The 18,662-nt window shown below is 33.8% G+C and overlaps 1 protein-coding gene across 2 annotated transcripts in view; it reads left to right on the top strand.

The window, feature by feature from the left end:
• The window catches only part of LOC148301955 (uncharacterized), a 66,109-nt gene that overhangs the window by 35,886 nt on the left and 11,561 nt on the right, over window positions 1-18,662 (top strand). Inside the window, exon 2 of one of the 2 annotated variants that reach the window (XR_015838722.1) lies at window positions 7,975-8,136. The exons of the other annotated variant lie outside the window; for it this stretch is intronic. The gene's annotated coding sequence lies outside the window, so the exon portion shown is untranslated. The remainder of the gene's footprint in view (window positions 1-7,974; window positions 8,137-18,662) is intronic. 2 annotated transcript variants of the gene reach the window in all.

Below are 18,662 nucleotides of genomic sequence, written 5' to 3'. Positions count from 1 at the left end.
AAACCGATATGTTTCGAGAATAATAAAAATGAACCTAATAAGGTTTATAAAAATAAACAATATAATATGGAAGAGAGAAGATAAATGGACAAAACATAGCTTTGGACAGAGATCACACATCTGTGGGAACTCCTGCCTGGTAAAGAGCCTAGCTCTTAAATTCAAAAAGTATTTAGGTACTATGGTAATAAGTTTGAACATGACGATTTTCTTAAGAGGTATTTTTATTACAAAAAAATCCATGAAACCAAAACCACCACGTATTTATTGTAAAAGATACACTTTACAGTAAACCCCCCTATAACGTTGAGACAGGTATCGCGTTATCGGAGTAGACGATATAGGGGGAATAATGTTTTTGTTTTTTTATTTTAAATTACATATATCAGTCATTTCCGCTAGTAAAATGTAAAAATACAATTTAAAACATTAACCCCTTGAGACATTCCCTAAGATAAAGGGGCACCTATCTCAACGTTGTAGGGGGGCTTACTGTATATCAGTACGAGTAATTTCAAATGTGTGGCATCACGCCATAGCACGAATATTATAATTTTATCATTATATATATTTTTAAAGCAAGTAAAAATGTGCGAAAAACTTTAAATCTCCAAGAAATTTCTTATTTTTTTTACTCGTAGGTACCTATAATTCATGTTTTACGTTAGGCTCGTTGAAATTACACAATGTGTATTTCATTATTACTTTTTTGAGTGAACAGAAATGCAAGATAAATAAAAAATATCGGTTTACCGTTTTCTTTTCAGTATATTTGCTTTATGGAGATATTATATTGAAGAAATTCGTTCTCGCATGCGAGTGATATTGTAATATATAATACATACATACATTTACAAAATAAATAAATAGACGCAATCACATGTATGCTTGCGCAATAAATTAAATTTCGCGTTCGCAATAAATTTCGCAATACTTAATAATATCGCAGAATTACACGTTGAAGTAAACTAAATGTACATATGTACCTACTTTATATAGGAAAATAATTTTATAACAATGGAAAACTTAAACACCGGAAACCCAAATGAAATGAAAGCGAAGGTAAATTGAAGCCTACTCACCTCCGCGACTCTCCAGTCTGGACGTCTGCGTCAGAGAAATCTCGATACTCGGCTCTGTTCCCTCTTGGATGCTGCACTGCACTTGTAAAAAAAAAAAACAAAAGGATTTCACAACGATCACGCTTCACATAGTAAATATACGCGGAAAAGAGACCGAAGTTAAAACTCTTTCTTCAAGGCGCCCGTGAATTTTAGAAACTTGAATTTCATTTGGACCCGCTACTATTTATCATTTATCGGTATTTAAACAATCACGCGATGTGTTTCGCGATCAAAGTAATACAGATAGAAGTCCTTATCACTGCCGACGGTAATACTAAATATGTAAAATCCATGACCACGTTCTGATTAACGATTGCATAACTATTACCATATTATATATAATTTGACTTATATTTTAAACCGCGTTCCACCCTAACCCGAGCGCGTATAAAAGTATAATGGATCATCTTGGTTAGGAAGGACTACTAGGCTTGCAAAATATTTCGTAATATTTAAGGATCGGTACGTAAGGATATTCTTATTAGGAAGTAACAGGTGGAACAAAAGTCATGACCCTATCGGAAGATGCCATAATGGTTAGCAAATGGCGGCAAATGTCAGTTTTGCTTTGACATTTGTAAAGTAAACAGATACATAATATACATCAATAAAACATCTCATAACACACATCACAACACTCACATCTCTTTGATCCTCGAAAATGCGTGTAACCTACGCTCAAGCCATCTTAAATCTCGACCACGAGAAAGACAACATTTTATCGAAAATCATCATAAGCGACGAGGTTTATTTTCATCTCTGTGGATAAGTTGTGAATAAGCATAATAATCACTTCTTGGGCATTCAAAACTTGCGTTTAACCCATGAATAGCAATTATATCCGCTCAAAGGTACTGCATGGTGTAATGCTAAGGGCGTCATCTTACCTATATCGTTGGCCTTATTTCTTCGAAAACGCCATGGGCCATACGACTACTTTAGACAGCGAGTGCTACTGAGCCATGTAGTTTAAACATGATGGAGCAACGGTACATATTACACCAGCCATAACCAATTCTGAGGGCTGCATTTCCGGGTCACCTAATCTCTCGTTTTGGTGATTTGCACTGGCCGGCAAGATCGCCCGATTTAACCGTTCCAGACGTTTTTTTGTAGAGTTTCTTGAAGTCACGTGCCTATGGTAACAAACTTTAGACTCTTGAAGCCCTTAAAGAGAATATCCATCAATATTGCGAGAATCAAGCGCCGGAAGCTCTGGAAAGAGTGATGGAAAATGCCATAAATTGGTCTCTTATTGTCATCAATTCTGGCCACTTGACCGAAATCGTTTTCTCGACTTGATAGAAAAAAATATATACATCAAATAAACAGTTTAAATACGATAGTAGACATTTTCACCCGTTAAAAATTACAGCCATAAAACATCGAGTCACAACTTTTGAGCCACCTTGTACTTACGTATAATACATTGTAGGTACATTTAGCTTAAGGAATATAATTTTTTTAATAATATTTTTTTAATAAACCGCAAAACATCTTTTAGAGGCTTGTCTGCAGGTAGGATAGTAAGGATAGAGAAGGTAAACGTAAAAAATCACACCCAAACTGAAAATTTAAAATAAATCTTGCATGAATTTATTTTTCAATAGGAGGGAATCGAACCCGCGACGCCAGTTTCGCAGTCGAGCTTCACCCAACTACGCCACGGCGCCTGTGGGTGTATGTATATATATATATATATATATATATATATATATATATATATATATATATATATATATATATATATATATGTAATAAAATAACTAGGTACCTACCTATACATTTTATTAAGTACTTACAAAAAGTACCTACATAAAACAGTTCTACCACCAGATGCCGCATGCGTCGCTCAGAATTAAACAAAAGACTTCCGATAATATTATTAACTGTCAGAATCAGATAGATAGATAGATAGATATAAAAATTATTATAAAGATAAATTAAGAATAAACTTTAATTACAAAGCAACACATTGTTTATTTTATTATTATACACCCACTTTACATATTATTTACACTTAATTTTCAAAAGGAAAATATTACCACGTTATAAAACGACAATTTTGTTAAATGGAAATGGATTATGAAACATTAGATGTATTAAAACAATTACTACAATATGTTCGGAGTGAGAGAGAAAAATTGGAAGATGATCAAAGAAAACGATTAGAAGATAATCAAAGAAGACGTGGAAATCTAAGAACTAGTGATAAAATTAAAGATAAAAGTCCATGTAAGATTTGTGAAAAATTAAATAAGGGAACTCGATATCACCCTGAAGCAACATGCTGGTTTAAAACAAAGGACGATGATAAGATTAATAATAAAAATGAAGATTTACAAATCACACAGAAACAGTGCTTGAAGAATGAAAATAAAAATAATGTGGAAAAAATTTCTACAAAATATAAAATAAAATATACTCCAGAAAAGAAGAATTTCGAAGCAGATTGTATGAGCAGGAATCCAGTATTAGAATCGAAGGAAAATGCAAATGAACAATTAAAAGTTGTAAATTTGGTTAAATTAGAAGATATTTTAAAAGATCAGAATAAAAATGAAGACATACAAATAACACAGAAACAGTGCTTGAAAAATGAAAATAAAAATAAAGTAGAAAAAGCTTCTACGAAAGATAAAATAAAATATACTCCAGGAAAGAAGAATTTAGAAGTAGATTGTCTAAGCAGGAATCCAGTATTAAAATCGAATGAAAATGCAGATGAACAACTAAAAGTTGTAAATTTGGTTAAATTAGAAGATATTTCAAAAGATCAGAATAAAAATGAAGACATACAAATAACACAGAAACAGTGCTTGAAAAATGAAAATAAAAATAAAGTAGAAAAAACTTCTACGAAAGATGAAATAAAATATACTCCAGGAAAGAAGAATTTAGAAGTAGATTGTCTAAGCCGGAATCCAGTTTTAGAATCGAATAAAAATGAAGATGAACAATTAAAAGTTGTACATTTGGTTATATTAGAAGATACTTTAAGAGATCTGAATAAAAATGAAGGAATTCAAAAGAAAAAAACAAATGGATTGAGAAAAACTGTGTCTACTTTAAAAGGGTCAAGAAGAAAAAAAAAATACAAAAAAAAAGAAAAAAAAAAGAACGAAAAAAAAAGGAAAAAAAAGGAAGAAAGAAAAAAAACAAGAAAGAAAAAAAAGAAGGAAAAAAGAAAGAAAGAAAAAAAAAAAAAAAAAACTTTATCATATCACTAAACTTATACAAGAAGATGATCCAGAGGACGAGTGAAAATTTTACTATGAATTTTCATCCCCAAGGGGGGAGATGTAATAAAATAACTAGGTACCTACCTATACATTTTATTAAGTACTTACAAAAAGTACCTACATAAAACAGTTCTACCACCAGATGCCGCATGCGTCGCTCAGAATTAAACAAAAGACTTCCGATAATATTATTAACTGTCAGAATCAGATAGATAGATAGATAGATAGATATAAAAATTATTATAAAGATAAATTAAGAATAAACTTTAATTACAAAGCAACACATTGTTTATTTTATTATTATACACCCACTTTACATATTATTTACACTTAATTTTCAAAAGGAAAATATTACCACGTTATATATATATATATATATATATATATATATATATATATATATATATATATATATATATATATATATATATATATATATATATATATATATATATATATATATATATATATATATATATATATATATATATATATATATATATATATATATATATACATATACATTTATATACATTTATGTATATATATATATATATATATATATATATATATATATATATATATATATATATATATATATATATATATATATATATATATATATATTATATATATATACATTTATATTCGAAAGAGCATCGCAACTTAGTAACGTTGCGATGGTAAAATTAAAACTGTATGGGCAGAGCAATTATTTTAACTATGTATATAGCTTTAGGTTATACTCCTAAATAATATTGCGCAATGCGTTGCAATGAACAATATAATAATTCAGCAACAACAGAAGTCACAGCGACCGAATATTACCGCGTGTTCGTCGCACTTTCATGTTGTGTATTATTTAATATTTTGTTAAAGTTAAGCACACCATTGTTATGTTTCTTGAGAAATACAGACTGTATTTTAAAATATCATCCTGTCACTCGTCGGACACCGATCCTCGCATCAAAAGTAGTAAGTTTTTTTTTAACATTACTGATTTTTTTAAATTGTTTTTTCAACTGTCAATATAGTATGTTACGGTCCAATCCCTTAATCGTTCAACAGTGTTATATTATTTGTATCGTGTCATTTTCCTGGATGAAGACCGCTCAAACTTGTCTCATCCTTTCTAAAAACTAACTAACCATCGCGCCGCGTCCTCGCAGAGGTAGGCAGAGAGAATAGAACGCCATACCACTCTGTCTTTGCAAACAATATTCGACTCTTCCGCATTCATGCATCTCCTCATACATACCCGCCAATTATTTCGCCTCCTGACTTGATCAATTTCAAGTATTTGAACTACTAGTTCGTGTCAAGTTCTCCTCGGTATTCCTCAGTTTCTATTTCCAACTACATCCTCCTGATAAATTTGTTTTACTGTTCTTTCTTAAGTCGTTCTATTCGCATGCTTAAACCATCTAAACACACCTTTCTTGTTGTCGAAAATGCTCACAGCCTTGCATTCTTTCCTTGTTTCACCATTCGAACATCTCTCATACATTGTCTTATCCTTTAAATGTTACAAAAATATGATTTAAGAGTAGATCTATACCCTGAAATGTTTGTCTGTAGCTGTAATAAATTTTATTGGGTGTATGAAAATGGAAAATATCGAGTTTTTGACGTCAGTTAGGTAAACATTGTTTTGTTTTAGCAAAAATTAATATGCACATGACATGGAAAAAATCACAAAGTTCTTATGAATCGTTGTCCTCATTGCTATAGGGCGCGGCCTAATCTCTCCTTAGGACTACTACTCCTAAAACATTTTGAGTAGTAGTCCTCCGCCTCTCCCGACATACCGTCATCTGCATCGCTCCAACCAATTCATTTGTGGCAATCTCGATTTGGTCAGTCCATCTAGTGGGTATCGGTCCCTCTGCTCGACATCTCGGTTAACAGTTTTTTTAGATTTTACATTCGTATTATTTTAAAGTTCCCCGGATACCGAGGTTCATATAAAAACTGGGTCACTCTCTGACTCGAAAATAACGAACCCACTGCACGACTTCTTATACGGTTAACGTTACAATGAGTATAATTAAGGAAGTGTAAGATTTGATTTATATGAAATTGCACGGGTACCTACGTGTCGGGTGGATGCTCGCGTCGGCCATCTCCCCTCTATCGGAATTTGCACCGCAAAGTAGCCGCACAATAAATTGTCCTTTGTCACGCGGCGAGGGGGGTCCACTCCGGCAGTGATTGCCTCCCTCCCCGCCCCGCGCTATTAGCGAGTCAAGTGTCGGAGGGACCGGAGGGGACTGCTATCCCTGTTCCCGAGGGAGAGTGATCAAGGAGGCGCGTGACATATAGTAACATATATCCCTGAATTCTATATTCATTGTCTGCAGATTTATTTTTGTTGTGACCCTAATTATGGCACCTGTAAACTGAATAACACGAAATCGAACATGAAATAAAGATCTCCTGAAAACTTGCTGAGTTTTTTTAACTACAAATAAATGGTAAAATGGACATTTATTTTGATTATATAATGCTTCGGCTCACAAAGAAAGATACCGAATTACAGTGATGTTGTGCCATTGTCTTATTTCACATTTTATAAATTTCTCAGTTTTTTTCGTAGATACATATAAAAAATGATATTTCTAATAATTTATGGAATGGTCGAAGATTATACAATTATTTGACACTATTTACTTATCAGGTCGAACTTTACTTTATTCTCGATTTTTTTTAAAATATTAGGTTTTTGCGCTCAAGGGTTAAAAAATTATTTAATTTTTTTTAAAGGAACTGTTATCAAAGTAAAATTTTATGCTAATACATAGGCTATTTCCATAAGAATATATAGCGTCTGTATGTTGGGTGCTCAGGAATACGGAGTATAGGTGGTCTATTCGTCATTCATAATATTCTCGTAAATCATTATTGTAATCGTTAATCATAATAAATTGTCTGAATATATCCTCTTGTGAAAAATAAATACTCGTATTCAAAGATGAAGTGTAATTAGTTAACGTTTACATCCAATTAATTTATCTTAAAACTGATTGTTCAAAATCTGTCATAAGGATGGTGTGTGGAAAAAAAATCTCGGCATCTCGGGATAAAATTGAAATAAGCTGCTGTTCTTATATTAGAAATTCACATAAAAAAATAATTATTGTCTTTATTCATTCTTTAATCGGCTAATCGAGTTTTGGCTAATCTAAATTCAATAATTGGCCGGTGTTCTGATCCTACAGCTAATTAGACAACGAGTTTAAATACTATTTGGATAATTAAACCCTGGCTAATAATACGTCCAGTTGGATGCATACCATCACAACGATTAAAAACGGTACCTTCTTTGTATTTACTACGCCAAATTAATATAAAAAAATAATGAAGAATTCTGTCTTTAAGTTAGATTCGGAGTTCTGGCTTGTACAATTGTACAGCCAATCAAATTTCAGGGAAACAAATTTGCTAAAAAAAATCTATGATTTGTTTTTAATATATGAAAAGGTAACTTTCATGGAATGATCGTTCGTGTCCCGGTAAATTGTAGTATCGGGCACTGTCCACTGTCCAGGTTTGTGGTCCCCGGGGTTGTAGATAAGCGGGTAATGTATTAAAGGTGACGTAACTTGTAGATAAAGAGGCGCTGGGCGCCTACCCCTCGTGCGCCAGAGAGCCCGCCCCGTCCCCGGCACGTGCCGCGCGCCGCCCCGCACGCCGCACGCCGCACGCCGAGCGGCACGCGGCGCGGCGCGCGGCACGCGACACGAGCGGCGGGCGAGGGGTTAGGAACCCGAGTGAGTAGATTCCTCTATTACTTGTAGAACTCTCCGTAGACATTTTATGGCTTTCACCTAGTTTCCTCCAGCTGATTGTTTGATTTTCGTCGTATGTTATTTATTTGAAAGAGCCTTCAAATCAACCAGTCTGGACGAGTTGACTCCCATCTCGATCCTTTTACTTATACCTCAATCTTACATAAAGAGGATAAAATGACATTTTATGACACACCTATGTAGGTCCTACCTTCTGGTTCCTGCAAACAGTTCCATTATTTTAATCATTTCCTTTTTTGAAAAAAAATATTTTAGTACCTGTAGAAACGTTTTTTTACCACTTCTTTTGCTTTGCAATAGACAATCTCTGAATATCAATTTGCTTAAACAAAATCCAGAAAATTGTATTTAAAACAGTTTCCGTTAATTTTACAAACCATAAAATTCTAAAAATATAAACCCCTGTTTGTGCCGGGTGAACTGTAAAGTAAAGGGTGTATCTGGACTTTGGCAGGTCTATTTTCGCGCCCGAGACATTATAACAGGGCCCACAGAACAGTAACAAGCGGTGAAAGAAGATCGCTAGAACCAAAACCGAATTGAAAACATTTCAGTCAAACAGAGTCGTGGAGAAATTCAAGCCTTTACCGAGAGCAACTTGACGTAGGCGTAGGCGTAGGCACCCAATATTATAGTAGCACCTAGTTGCTAAATTGAGGAAAGATCTGTGTTGTGCGCGCCTGCGGGGGGCGAACTGAACTCGAGAGGGGGTGGCCTGTTTATGAATGAGTCCTTTCCCTCTTCCTGCCCCCTTCCCCACCCCTCACCGGCAGGGGGAAGTCACGAATAGTACTATATTTCCTTATACTCCCACGGGGGCGTAGTACTATATAATATTTACTTTATAATTCCAGAAACATCTTCAACTCGCAAAACTTCGACTTTGAGCTATGAATAATCAAATTACCTAAATCTTTTAATACTATCAGCTAGTACTCGCGTAATGGCGGACTTGTTGCTGTACTGGAACACGATAAAGGAAGACCCTTGACTCTATAGCGCCTCCACCGATGAATTGTGAATTGGGTACAACTTATAACTCTATATTTTTATTTTAAAAGTCTGCTTATAGATAAATTAATAATAAAACTTGGTCGGATAATTTTTGGACAAAGGATATTTTTAAATAAAAATGGTATTTATCCGTTTTTAAAAAAAATCTAAGCATAATGGTATTACAATAAAGTAAAAACTCTGTAGGCAATTACCGGGTTATTTTTAACCCTCCATTGCGCGTATCCACAATTGCCTTTACATTTCGACCTTCTAACCAAAAATCCATAAAAAATAATCCGCTTTCTACTTCCTGTATCCTACCTACATCCAGTAAACATCGTCATATTCTCCGAAACTTGTGTTAACGGAAATATGAACTGGTTGAGTATAGGATACAGGGACATTCAATTGAAATATCGAATTTAACAGCATTACTGAATTAGGCCTCGAGTAAATTTCCCAAAAATGATACTTAAATGGTTTTTCGCCCTCGCTATCTATAATCACTCAATTGAAGTTTAATCGAAATTCATATTTCCGTTACCAAAATTCTCTATAGATATTTTTATGTACGTAATGTACATAAAACTTCAAACATTACATACATACGAAGATAGTACATATATGCACTATACATAACGTAGACTCATACGTACATTGCGCGTCGTTCTCTTTCGTTACAAACGTAAGTACTTTGCCGCGCTCTATATTATTCACGTTTCGTGGCCTAGCGAACGAATAAATATTAAATAATGGATTGGCAGATAACACACGGTACTTCGTAGTCGGATGACAATCCAAATATACATACTCGTAGCTCGTAGCAGAGCGAGCCACTTGGCCTGTCGCTCCGCGCTGCCTCCGCGCAGTGTCCGCGGCGCGCTATATCGGGGTGGCGATGGCGCATGGCGGCCGCGGGCAGGACCGCTCCCGAGGTAAATAAATAATGGGACAATGTCCCACTTAGCACCGCTCCGTGTTTCATGCATAATACGCGTATTCCCCACGTACCGAGCTATAAGCTCTACACTCCATACTAAGTGGGTAGGAAGATAATCGGCCGATACAAATGTAAACATATTGAATATCGATTTGACAGTAAAATTCTACTGTGGTTCGGTAGCTCAACAAACAATAAGCTGCCTTGACATTTATAATACTTCCAGCGTATTAGTCAGGCTTATAATGATTATCGATTTCTTGTTTGCCTCGTATATACTTATACACATTCGTATCGTATTGTTGCCTCCCTCGGAGGTGGTTTACATTTTACATACAATCAGTATCTTACTCTGTCACTCTTTTCTGTTGGTAGCTTAAATAAGTTTCTATGTGCACAATATATTTACATTGTATATATATATATATATATATATATATATATATATATATATATATATATATATATATATATATATATATGTGTGTGTATATATATATATATGTGTGTGTGTGTGTATATACATATTGTACACATAGAAATTTAATTGAATAAAAGTAAAACCCAAAGTAAATTGAATCGACATATCTAACCACCAACGGAGGAAAAGAGTCTGATTTCAGTCGGAAAATAAGTCGTCAGACGAATGACGTCTGAGAAAACTCTGTATGAGTGATTTGAGAAGGACGAAATTCAGAAAGAATACAAGTCTGAAATCATTAACAGTAAAATATAGATGTCTTCAAAGATAGCTGATGTAGACCTAAGTCAATATAAGCAAAGATATACCCACAAACATTGGCATTCTATTTACTTTCAAGGAAACGGAGTGATGATCAGGTAGCTAAGTTTTATAATAAAATACACTTTAGTGTATTTGGTGTAAAATATGTTTTGGTGGGTAAAGTTCCCGAGTGCACCAGTACGTGTGATTGGTTGTGGTTAGTCCGAGTGCTATCGCCAACCATTAGTATCGAAGCTTGCGTGCGAGTTGATAGAACCTATTTGCTCTTTAGTCAATTTACACAGACAGCAATTAAAAGTCCATTACAAGAGGCATTAGCAGTTTGGAGAGGTGTGGTACGTCTTCATCGTCTATCTTAAAACACGCCAACTACTCGTTTGTTCATTCCTTTTGTTGTACCTTTGCTTTGCTTCACTCTTTGCTTCCTTCCTTCCTTTCCATATCACTTATCACCAAAGTAACTCTTCTTCTTTTGTATTTTATCTTTTTTTTTGTTTTTATTTTACTAATTTGAATTCATATTGCATATCTTTAAAGACTAACTGAACCAACCGATACGTTTAAAAGATTTTTTTCATATTTATTGTTATAGAAGATAATTTTTCATGATCAATTTATTTATTTTAACACAAGGAAATGCTTAGTATTTTAGAACTAATATTTCAAAACAATTTTTCTTTTGGTGGTGGTTTAGGTATTGAAAAATGGGAAATTAAAATAAAATCTCCAAAACCTTCCCATTTATGCGCTACGTAAAAATTGAGAGATGTCGAGAACCTCGCTAAAGATTCTTTCAACTGAATTTAACTTAATACACATAAAATAATATAAAACATAAATAATACAGTTGCATTATTATTTTATTTTTATCGGTTTCCTTGTTGTATGCGCTAATTCACTATTGTCTTTAAAAAATTTCATTGTAAATAAGTCAATATTGAAGAAAATGAGATTAGGCCGATTCTCACCCCCCTTTTCCTACCCCTGTTGTTTGTACCAAAAGAAACATACATTTCTTATTTTACTTCTTTTTTTTCTTTTTTAAATAACTGTGTCAATCATTATGCCATAAAAAATATTTTTTCGAACATAGACAAGCGATAGCATGAACACATTTGAAACAATCATAAACGTGCATATATGGGTATTCAGTACGGGAATTAACGCCCAATAAAACCGAGTTCTTATTTCCTAGTCCGACGTTGTTTCATTTATTTTTTGCGCCTGTTTTATTGTAGTCAGAACACAAAAAATGTTTTAGTGTTATTACACATTTAACACCGCAATTCCAAGTTTTAGTTTAGATCGATAAAACATGAATGACAATCCCGACCGCACGGCACAGTACAAGGTAGGTACCTACGTTGAGAAGATATTGAGGGTTTGAAGATGTGGTCGCGTGTCCCCTTAGCGTGCGAGACTGTTTCGTATATTTCATTTACGTGGCTCTTTTCTAACATTAAAAGGGAATAAAAGTGTGTTCGTAGTTACAAACCAAAAACTAAAAAGCACGAACGTCAGCCCCGTGGGACAGTACAAAATAAACAATTCTCGATTTAATCATTATATTTTACCGCCGTTTTTACATGGACATATTGTTAATATGTCCAATTTAAATTAAATTTAAATAACGTGAGGCTTATATTTCGATAAAGTAATGAAAGGTGTGTTAAGATAACTCGTGTATGGAGGGATTAAATGATGAATTAACGGTGAAACGGATTAATAATGCGAATGTGACTGGAAGTAGAAGACGCGATGGCCGAAGATGGCATCGTCGGGTGCTTAGACTCATACAAGTCGGAACGTCTACGTGGTTGTATGTGCAAGAAGTGAAGCGTGTCATTAAAGACGGAGAAATTTGGCGATGTATCCTCTCAGCCTACCTCTACAAAAGCGTCGTGATGGGTACTTACTCATTTACTTAAACTTAACACTGAATAACTATAACATACTTCATCCATGTTACGTTATTATTTTGTACAGTCATCATATTCATGATATACAACATATTCTCTTAAAATTAAAATAAAACGCAAATATACCATATATATAGATGAAGAATGTGAGATTCTTTCAAATCGGAATAAGGAACGAGAACAATGTACAGCTTTTTGAAGATTATTATCCTAATATTTTCATGGTCGTTCAGAAACTGACCGCGTTTTATAGATTATTATTTGATTTATTAATTTCATTATTACAAATTACAATGTGCCTTCACTGTGTCTCCTGTGTCGAGGGCACATTTCAATTTATTTATTTATTAAAATATAATGAAATAAAATTGTTTATACAATCAAATACGACATGGCCAAATGATACGATCCATTTCATATCTATCCACTTCTATTATCCATCAATGAATAGCTCTCTTATTTTTATTTTAGTTTCTATTTTGAATGATTTTATGGATAATGGAAGCGGGTTGAACAACTTTATTTCATAATATTCAACGTTATGCGTTAAATTTTATTTGATGTGTTTCTGTGTTTTGAATCTTGTATTTGTATGTGCGTCACCATAGATTACGTTAATTGTGTCTCGCGTGCTTTGTAGGGAGGTGCTTCATTGTGTTATGTGAAAGAAATTCTTAAATGTATATGTACCTAAGGATAGTTTAAGCATATAGTTGTTTGACCGTCATAAGTTATAATTTATTGAACATTCCCTCTGTGGTAGTCCGTCTCTCCGAGAGTGTTACGGAATTTTATTTATGATACTTAAAGTTCCGAATTTAAGTATCATAATTAAAATCCGTAACACATCGCCCTGATGATGGTTCAAACGTTGATACATAAGTAGGTGACGGCCCATGTAATGGTAATTGAAGCGTTGATGCTACTTGTCAACGTAGTGACATCCTTCTTTCCAAAATATTACAAGAGATCAGTAATTAATATAATAACGTCATTGAGAAAAAGATGACCATCTTTTATTTTCAAACATTAGTCTGAAAGTTTCGAACATCTGTTCCTCACAAAACCAAATTTCTCCAAAAGATTCCAAATAGGAAAAAAGAAATATCAAAAGATGTCTTGTTTTCCCCGCTACTTCTGGGACATAATATTTGTACGAGTATAATATTACAGGGATGTATGTATGAATAGGAGATTCATTACTCCCAGTGAGTGAAGTGAGCAGTGCTCGTACTGACCTATTCATACCTAATCCTATTTGGATCGCTTGTGAGTTAGCGAGTCCTAGTTTCTGTTTTCAGTTGATGCAAATTAAATTATACAAGCCATCAGAAGTCCGTTAAATAATTACCAATTAACCCGATTGCATAATCCCATCCCGAGGCAATGAATGAGTCAGCTCGGTCTCGGTACAAGCGGTCACCGGACAACGTCATCAGCGCTACTAGGAGCCATAGCTACCTAGATTACTAGTAGCTGGATGCCTCGTTAGTTATTCCTCGTCCTCTGCTGCCGAAGCGCGTCCCGTAGATACGGGTCAGCTGACGTCGGATACGACTCCTCAACTTTGTGACTGGCCTGTTTTGTACTAAATGCTTGTCCTCTAATTGGTTCGTTGCGTTAAAAATATAATTACATAACGAAACTATCCAGTAACTGTCGTATTTTACGTGCATTTACGGTCATGGTTTTATATTTAAAAAAAAAATCTTCTCAGCTACATATGTGGCTGATCACAATTTAACATTAATTTCTTACCGGATGTGGTAATAAAGTATTAATTGAGCATCGCAATTATTTTGAAAAATTAACATAATGGTTATAATACGACACTTTTTAATTTCATCTCCTGTTTATGAATACATATACTAAATATTTTCGATAAATTCTTTCATGATATTTTGTTTATCCAAATTGTCATGTGTCTTATTAGTATTTGGGACAGTTGAAATCGTGTTTTTCTTCTTCGTGTGCCTTCGGTAGTTTTTTTTTACATTGAAAGTTGTAAGTTCGATGCCATCGGTGGTTGTCATTATGGCAACATTCGTCTCGTTGACAGCTGACTCTCAAACTGACTAACTGACCGAACTCGTACTCCGATACCGCAGCCATAAGATGCGGCGTCTTTCGTCGAGTATTCTCCACCTTCTTTATATTTCAACTAAATTGTACACCAAAATAGAAAACTGATTAAATACGTAATTTGATCATGAATTAAATTATTAAATAAGTTTTGGTGTTTTATGGCTTTGAGTTCAAACCGCAATCAATATTTGTCATCTTCTTCAATTAAATATCTTGATTTATATCTGAGTACGAGCATAAGCATAGCTCGTCGAAAATTATGAATAAATATATAATTTAATCCTCTTAAGTTTTGACAACGGCAATGCAAAGCCTGTATTTTCTAATTTAATTAAATTTTTTAAATTATTATTATTACATACTTACGAATACAATATTTTTTACCATTTGAACATAATAAGCGGATATAAAATAGTAATTTTTATTATCGTGTACTTTGAATCATCCCATCCATCCATCTTTTTAAGTAGTACCTACTTATTAAGTAAAGTGAACGACAAGTGATAAATAAAGAGAGTTTTATCCCATCCAAGTTATTTCACCCGTAATTACGATCAATTATTTCGTATAATAATATCTACTATGTAGCAATCAGTGCCATGCAATACGGCAACATTTCACTGCTGCTCCTAAATATCGACAATTTCTGACATTTCTGGATGGTTTTCATTATATATTTTTTGGTATATGCTTTGACCACTTATTATTATTTTTAAAAAGCGACTGGGTTTCGTCAACTCGGACTGGACAGAGTATGTAAATATAATTAACACAAATGTAGTGTTTTACGTAACTTGTGAACAATACCCATCTTTCAGCATTCTTATATTAGTTATATGAGATCATCATCAACAATATCAAAATTCTTGGATTTTCACATTTATTCATTGACTAATTATTGGGAGTGCCGTTGACATTCAGCCTACAGCCTTCTATCTGGAAAGAGTTTAGAAGTTTATAAAGTTATAAAGTACTTCGTAAATACCACTATTTCTTAAAATCTATTGTGACACGTGTTTTGATGCATTCAGCATACAATACAGTGTTTACAAAATTATGCCGAAATGGATCTGAATAAAAAAAGTCGGTATAATCCAAAAAATGTGAACAGTGACCGTGACAATCTACCTCCGTAGAGTCCGAGTTGTCCAAATTAATCCTCACTCCGTATGAATAGTGTATACGCATATGGTATATGTAAGGTAGTAAGGACGTCGAGTTATAAGTACCTATATTTTCGTATATGACCAATACACGTATATATAGTTCATATTCTCATAATTATATTATCCGCAGCCCGTAATAATATTATGGTATTAAGTGGTTCGTGACATTTTCACAAATTTGATTAGTTCCGTCTAGTAGCTACTAGCTACTAGTAGCTAACAGCTGTTACGACAAATTTAATTTAAGGAGGGTGTCCATTCTCCACTTTGAACAGCGACTTCGTTCCTAACTAACTAACTAACCATCTCGCCGCTTCGCCGCAGGGATAGGCAGAGAAAATAGAACGCCAGACTACGTCTTTGCAAACATTCTTCACCTCTTTCACATTCATGCATCTCTCCATATACCCGTCGATTATTTCGATTCCTGACCCGGCCGCTTTCAAGTATTTGACATACCTGATCATACCAAGTTTTCCTCAGTCTTCCTCTGTCGGTATCCTAGGTGGTATCATACATGATAAAAATAGTGAAGGCCATTGGTAACATAAACCAAGCTAGGACACAAAATGCTAAACCCTCTTCTAGTGGAACGGAAGGTCTGCTGATGACAGTCAACAGTCCGGCTTCTCCTGAGGAGTGCAACGTGTTTTCCTCCCAGCAATGAGCAAATGCTGAGAAATTTCTGACTGGCCCACACTAGATTATCCCTCCTGTTCCCAACACAGATTCAAATAAAAACTTATTGAATTAGCTAGAAGAAACAAAAATCCACTAAATGATCTATAAACCTTGTACATAATAAGCAAGGTAAATAATAAATACAATTCCCATCTATAAAAAAAGTCTTCCTCTGGTCCTTTTCCAACTACATTCACGTCATTAATTTCTTTCACTGTTCTTTCCTCACTCATTCGTTCCACATGTCCAAACCATCTCAATATTAAAGCAGATTATACCCATTAAGACACAACTCGTTAACCAATAAACTACTGCCACTCTCCCCACTTATGTGGTCATCCATTACGCATTAACCCAAACTTTATTGCTCCAAAATGTAAAACATTAATTAATTTATAAACTGACTAACCATTATGGCATCTCTGTAGGGGTAGGCAAAGAGGATAGATCGCCAAATTATTTAACTTGCCTCACTCCTTTAACATGCATTTTTAAAAATTATAGTTGGTACATTTATATTTATGTACATGTATATAGGTACTTAAATATATATATACATATCCTATAAATTAACTCATGACTTTCCAGAATAACGAATACCTACTGAACAATTTCGTTAATTATTTGGTTTTTTGTGAGTGAGTTTGCGTTATTAAAACACCCCTCTTAAACGAATCCTGATAGAGAAGGTCGACTCGGGATTATTATTTTATTTACTCTGTTAATCCGATTTCATGTCCAAAACATATATATCTTTTATTAGGACAAATTAGTTCTGAGTCAGCGATCTTTGATCGAATATGACTTTAACTTAATAAGAAGATATTTTAATTTGTACATTTTTTGTTCTTAAAAATTAGTGTAAATAATAAAGCATTTTTATTGATTTTAACGTGAAATAATATTTTTCCGAAAAGTTTACAAAATATACAGATAAATAATTCAATTCAAACCCTTATCCGCACCCCAATGGTGCAAAGGGTACTGCATCATATAAAAGCAGTGTTATCTTGATCGTTAACACATGAATGAAAAGTCTTCTTACCTTTGATCGCACGCAGTGGTGCATAGGGCACTGCATCATATAAACACAGTGTTATCTTGATCGTTAACTGATGAAAGAAAGGTAATTAGCCCTCCGCTTCAGGTACCAGTCCAGGGTAATATTGAATAAATATTAGAGTGTAAAAAAACAATTATATTTATTTGACCCTCCCCCTGGGAATCGAACTCGGGACCTCCAGAACGGTAGCCGAGCGTGCTGACCATTACACTACGGAGGCGGACAAATAATAACAGATACATAAGCAAACATTAATTTCAAAACGTTATTCATTCAATGCAAATGAATTTGTTTAAAAGGCAACTGTCATACAGCGATGGGAGGATACCTATCCGAAAACAGTTGAGTAAGACTAGTACATAATACTTGTTCATATAATCATAAATAATTGCCAATCATTTCAAAATAAATATCTAATGCATTAATGAAGAAATAATAAGAATTGGACTACACAAAATAAAAACTTACCGTCTTCGCACACGTATTAACTTTAATGAAATTTGATTTTTTTAAATATTTTTATCATTCGTGAGTTTATGATAACCCCTCTATCTCTTGAAATATGAATTTCGTATGGGAAAAGCCTAATATCGGAATATCTGAACACTTGCCTAGATGTAATTAACGGTCAACAAACCAGTGCATTAACAATGTAATGCCCTATATGAGGAAGGAATGGTAAGAAAGATTAAAACATATAACAATAGAAATTGAATGCTTGATTCCTATAACGATTGAAAATGATTAACCACATTTAATGTAAACCGAAGCAATTCAAGGTTTGCACAAATACGTAATAATCTGATCCGTTATTCTGAGAATCGCTGAATATAATATGCATTATATTTTACGGCACACTGATTACGGTTGTTGCGCTATTATAAAAATATTC

Source organism: Brachycentrus maculatus, unplaced genomic scaffold (assembly GCF_059751285.1).
Source record: "Brachycentrus maculatus isolate JH-2025_06_01 unplaced genomic scaffold, ASM5975128v1 h1tg000498l, whole genome shotgun sequence".
Lineage (NCBI taxonomy): Eukaryota > Metazoa > Arthropoda > Insecta > Trichoptera > Brachycentridae > Brachycentrus > Brachycentrus maculatus.
This window is presented reverse-complemented; position numbering and strand designations above follow the sequence as displayed.